Source organism: Lepisma saccharinum, chromosome 28 (assembly GCF_977018435.1).
Source record: "Lepisma saccharinum chromosome 28, izLepSacc3.1, whole genome shotgun sequence".
Lineage (NCBI taxonomy): Eukaryota > Metazoa > Arthropoda > Insecta > Zygentoma > Lepismatidae > Lepisma > Lepisma saccharinum.
The window spans coordinates 14,045,071-14,051,638 of NC_139256.1; positions in this window are offsets into that span (position 1 = coordinate 14,045,071).

Below are 6,568 nucleotides of genomic sequence, written 5' to 3' on the forward strand. Positions count from 1 at the left end.
TTCCACCCAAAAGGACCTAGGTATGGATGAAAAACTCACTTTTAATTATCATATTATAGCTACCACTAAAAAAGCCATGCGCCTTATCGGTCTTCTATACAGATTTAACGAAATTCAAAACCCATCATCTCTTGCTTTATTTTTTAAATCCTTCATGTCGCCATCCTTGAATACTGTTCCCCAATTTGGGCAATCGCCTCAAAAACCAATCTCACCAGAATAGATTCTGTTCTCAGTTTCTTTCTTGCAATTGTTCGCCATAGAATACCTTCCTTTCGACATGTATCCAAATCAGACACCATGGCTGCTCTGAATATTCGCACTCCATCCTTTCGTCGTGATCTAGCTGACATGAAATTTTTATACAAGATAATAAATGGCAAAATCAGAACAGATCTCCTAATCAGTGAATTCACACTTAGGGTACCCCAAAAGCAAACGCGCAACCTGCAACTCTTCCACAACCCAACCACTGGGCTATCCCTTCTACAATGCTCCTTGTTTTACAGGCTCCCAGAAATCTACAACAAACTTCCCCTGAATGTAGAAATTTTCCTTCCAGAACGTATTACTGACCAAAAAGATGTAAATCTATCCCATCTTGTTATTGTTTTTATCTTTTGTTATTTTTTGTTTCTACTTTATGTTGCTTCAGTGTAAAATGGCCAAATAAGACTGTATCTGAAACTCTGAGTAAATAAATAAATAAATAAAAGTATGCCACAGGGAGCTGGCAGAAGCTGTGGGGAATAATGCCACGGCGAATACGAAAACGAAATCTTCAAGTAAGACCTCGAGGAATCTTTCCTCCCAATGGAGAAAGTAGGAGCAAGCAATGCAAAAAAAAAAAGGTGAAACGACCCAACTGTGATAAACGCACGATAATAACTTTTTCAAATTCGATTACTTTTTCTTATCCAGCCGTCCTTTACCCTTCACCTAAACAAATTCCAGCCTTGTCGCACAAAAATAAACCCACCCTGACTTTCATGAACGCGGAAGAAATTAAATATTTATTTTAGATTATTTTTTTTTGGCTGACACGACACGATTATCCATTTATGCGAATTTGTAATGTTGAATTTAACGAACCTTGCTTTGGGGGAAAAAAAAACTTGACAGGAATTTATCTGCTTTTCTCTAGGGTTTTGTCCGCGACAACCCGAACTTTCCCCGTCACGGAATATTAGATTAATAAATACAAAATGCCATGTTCTTGCTTCGTTGATTGTTAACCTTTTCTTTCGTTGCAGTGAAAGGATCTGGGATAGAATAACTGACAGCCCAATTCGCTTTGCGTGTCCGCCGACGAGTTAATTATCCTGTTTCAATTCATATATGTCAGGTCTTAATGAGATGTATTAATTAGGTACAACGGGACGCCGATAGGCAGACATGTACAGTCACGGACTCTTCTGAGTTGCAACCATTGTGGATTGATTTAAATCAGAGGTGATTTTTTTTAACCCCCCGAAAAACGGCTATTTTGATGCAAGAATGCCCTTCACGCCGCGTATGATGTGTGTGTGTATATACACACCAGTGGTGATACTGAGTCCAAGATCTGGGCTATCCCACTATGTCACGTGGTCCTAGGCTATGAATAGAAATAAATTTACGAACTCCTAATAATTTGGGTTGCCAACTCATAAGAAATCAGGTTGCCAACTCATATGAAATCAGGTTGCCAACTCATAAGAAATCAGGTTGCCAACTCATAGGAAATCAGGTTGCCAACTCATAGGAAATCAGGTTGCCAACTTATAAGAAATCAGGTTGCCAACTCATAAGAAATCAGGTTGCCAACTCATAGGAAATCAGGTTGCCAACTCATAGGAAATCAGGTTGCCAACTCATAGGAAATCAGGTTGCCAACTCATAAGAAATCAGGTTGCCAACTCATAAGAAATCAGATTGCCAACTCATATGAAATCAGGTTGACAACTCATATGAAATCAGGTTGCCAACTCATAAGAAATCAGGTTGCCAACTCATAGGAAATCAGGTTGCCCACTCATAGGAAATCAGGTTGCCAACTCATAGGAAATCAGGTTGCCAACTCATAAGAAATCAGGTTGCCAACTCATAAGAAATCAGGTTGCCAACTCATAGGAAATCAGGTTGACAACTCATATGAAATCAGGTTGCCAACTCATAAGAAATCAGGTTGCCAACTCCAGAATCACCATCATCATTTCACTGTAATTTTATTTGCAATTTCTGGTCGATCTTCCTCCTGTATTTTATTCTCTAGCCTAGCTAGACTAGAATATACGCTCCTGATACACACACGCACACGCACACACACACACATAGAGGTGATTCGGAAGGCACCCAAATGTCAACCTTTCTTCCACGTAGTACACCCTGAACTGCATTGTTGCAGACTAACGAGGCTCTGGCGTCTGCACCCACAGCAATACGATCCTCTGTGGTACTTTTGTTACGTGCTGTCAATTTGATTGATTGATTGATTTGGTGTTTTAAGTCCACTTTATGCATAGTAAGGCTAATCGGGACTGGGCCTACAGTTTAATGTGGCATCCGAACCACTATGTGCCTGCATTGATATCGAACACGGGACCCCTTGATTACAAGGCAACGACGCTACCACTGTGAGGCCCTATGCTGTCCATGTGTAATCGTCCTTTCATCAATTTTATCTCATCATCATTCATCCTCATCTTCGTGACTAACCTAAAGTGACAGAAAAGCCAAGTAAAATAAATTAAATTAAGCAAACCAATCAACGAAAAATATATTTATGGTGCACACAACTGCAATTTACAATTATCTTCTACCTTTATGCATGATAAAATATTCAGAGTTAAATGTTAAAGTTAACATGTATGATTGTTTAATATTCCAAGCGGTGAGCAATGTCATGCAACCTCTCATTTTAGTCACAGCATAGAATCTGAACGCACGACCTGATTGGGTGTTGGTAACGTCATCGCCTTGTAATCAAGGGGTCCCCGTTTCGATACCCAGTGTAGGCGTATAGTCTTCCGGATCTCACTTGAAACTGCAGGTCCAGTCACGATTGGAAGTGAGCGTAAAACAAAACTGCGAAAGTTTCCACGTAAGTAGTTTGTTGTTCAGTCCATGTAGAGGCTTGTATTTATTACACACAATTACTTCTATGCGCCTGAAACACAAATGTTCACCGTTTTTACGTATAAACAAAAAGCTACGACGTAATTTTTTCGAAATCCCAATTCCCAAAACTACAGAAGTAAATATACAGGGTGTCCAAATTGAAACGCCCTAATTTAAAATACTTATATTAAACATAATATGCAGGCAAGAACGATTTGCTAGGTGGTATATGGTAGCTTAGCTGTGGAAATTTTAAATAGGTAATGAATAGTAAGGATTCGTTTATTCTGTATCGTTCCAGGGGGTGAAAAGTGGAAAAGCGCAAACTGTGTGGCGGTACGCAGAATTGGGATCCATTATTGCAAGAAATCCGTTCGTGCATAAAATTTGGGAGAGCAATCTCACGTGACGCCATACGAACGGATTTCTTGGGACTTCGCATCTGCAATGCGCTGAACGTTTTCCTCTGATGTTCGTGATCGGCCACCATCATGCCTCTTAGCGACAGATCCTGTCTCTAGAAACGCTGCTTTCCACGCCTTGATTCTCTTGGCATCGGCCCGTGGCAGAGTGGTTAGCACATCGCGCTACGACGCTAGAGGTCCCGGGTTCGAATCCCAGCCTGGGCGTGGATGTTTGTGAGTGTCCATTCATCAATTTAATCATGTCGTCACTCATCACCATCTTCGCAAATTAGCCAAAAGTGGCACAGAAAGCGAAGTAAAATAAAGTAAATCAAAATAAAAAAATAAATAAAAATCTAGGCATTGGGAGGGTCTCTGTGATACTCTGCACGAAACTGCAATAATGGATCTCAATTCTGCTTACCAGCGTACAGTTTGCACTTTTTCAGCATTGGTCGTCATTTTCACTTTTCACACCCTGCAACGATACAAAATAAACGAATCCTAACTATTCATTACCTATTTATAATTTCCACAGCTAAGCTACCATATACCACCTACCACACTGTTCTTGCCTGTATATTAGGTTTATTATAAGTATTTTAAATTAGGGCGTTTCAATTCGGACACCCGGTATTATTCTCGATCAATAACGCCATATTTTCAGGAGAAATGTGCGAAGGGTACAAAAGGGACTTTCTACAGCGATAACGACCTATCGTCTCAAATAACCCTTGTTACATGAAAAACAGATGCAATTGTGGAAAGTACGAGCAACAACTGCGAGGCCATTTCGTAAGGAAAGGTGAAAGTAATTCCATACGATTTGTAAGAAGAACGAAGGAGAAAGTGCTCCGAACGGAGAAAGAAGAGAATTTACTAACATCTCATGGCGGTCACGTAATATTGGACAGCGGAAAAGAACGGCCGACATTTTGAGGTTACAAAAAAGCACAGTGGAGGATTTCTACCAGCGTCGTCCTTATGACGTGTCAATGATGTGAATGCTCTTCTTCAGATTAAATAATCGAGGTCCTGTTTGCTTCTTAATTGGCTTGCGACAGGTGGCGGAGTGGCAGGAAGTGAAATCGGCGCAAGGGGCTTTGATGATACGGCAGATTTCTTGAGAGGCAAATGGATCATCCAGGGATGTATCTGTGGCGGAAGATATAATAGGAATCTCTCTGCATCGGGATGTTATTTAGTTATTATTGTGGCAATCTAGTCCACCAATGAGCGAAAATTTTACACCAAAAAATTGAGTGGACTGAAGTCGGAGAATTCTTTTGTAATTTTATGTAATAATATATGTTGTAAATTATTCCTAATTAAATCAAGGAGACTTAAGTGAGCACGAATGTGAGAGGAAGGAAGAGTTTACAGGATTCTTGTTTGGGAAACCTGATGGTAAGAGACCTGTATGAAGGCCAAGATAAAGATAGAGGAATAACGTTGAGATGGATCTAAAGGAAATCGGTAAGGATAAAAAAGTTTGGATTGATCTTGCCCAGGATAGGGACAGATGGAAGGTTTGTGTTGCTGCAGCCATAAACCTTCGGGTTTAAGAATGCTACAGAGTTAGTTAATATATAGACCGAGGATTTGTTCTAATATGCTTTTTTTGTTCCATGGCCAAAAAATGTAGACGTTTACCTTTAAAAATAGTTCCAAGTGATTTGTGAGACGAATGCATGATTTTTTTATTTTTTTTTGTCATCGAAGATAACTGCTTTTTGCTTTTTCAGCGCCTGATCCTGAAAAATGAGAAAAATCTTTCGATGTTTATTAATTTTAATGCCTATCTTGTACATTCGGTGCTTTGTTTCTACCTATTTTGAGAGTTTTTAAAGCCCATCGTTCCTCATTTTGGATATAAACCTTATTCTTCCTTACTTTCGTAATAACCATATGACCAAGGAAAGTGTAAATGATACAGGATACAGGAAAGTATCATATTAGAGATGTAACTATATCTCTTATGAAATGTTTCGATAACAGTCAGTAATTAATTTGTGAGAATTCTTTGAGTGGATGATGATGAAACATTTTGTTTTTTAAAGCGCGGGGACTTTATTTGTAAAAAATAAATAACAAGGCTAATTACTGGGTGGGCTCGAGCCCCAAGGGCCCATATTAGTTGGCACCACTGTATTATATAACTTATCTCTTTTAACAGAATCATATGCTGTTTTAAAGTCAATAATGAATTGATGAAAAATGCAATTGGTAATATAATACATAACGTTTTGAACAAATGAGGCGTTGAGCGAGAGAAGGGGTAAGCCCCAAACCTATGATTGATTGATTTGCTTTATTTTACTTCGCTTTTTGTGCCACTTTTGGCTAATTTGCAAAGATGGGGATGATATGATGAAATTGATGAACACAAACATCCACGCCCGGAACCCCTGGCGACGTAGCGCGATGTGCTAACCACTCCGCCACGGGGGCCGACTATGTATGTTGGAATTCATGAGCCTGCCAACATCGTTTCATGTTCTATTGAAACGAGGGTCACTATTTATATTTTGAGTCTAACAATGAAAAAACAGGAATTTGGCATTGAAAACTGCTTTATTGTTTTTCGAAGTATTCTCCTTTATGGTCAATACACTTTTGCATTCGTTTGAACCATTTGTCAAAGCAGTTTTTCCAATCTTCTTGAGACACCTCCATAATATGGTTTTTGAACGCATCAACGGCGTCTTCCGCCGACGTAAATCGTTGTCCACGCAATTTATTCTTGACATTCGGGAACAAGAAGAAGTCATTGGGTGCCAAATGAGGACTGTACAGCGGATGACCCATCAATTCGATTTTTTGACTGTTCATAAAGTCGGTTGTTAGACGAGATGTGTGACAGCTGGCATTGTCTTGATGAAGAATGATCCGACGGCGTTTGTTTGTTTTCCGTATTTCACCGAAGACCTCTGGCAAACAAATTGTTGTGTACCATTCAGAGTTGACCGTTCTACGTTCCTCTAAAGGCACAGTTGCCACATGACCAGTTTTCCCGAAAAAACAGGCGACCATTTGTTTCGATGTGCTTCGAGCGCGAACAACTT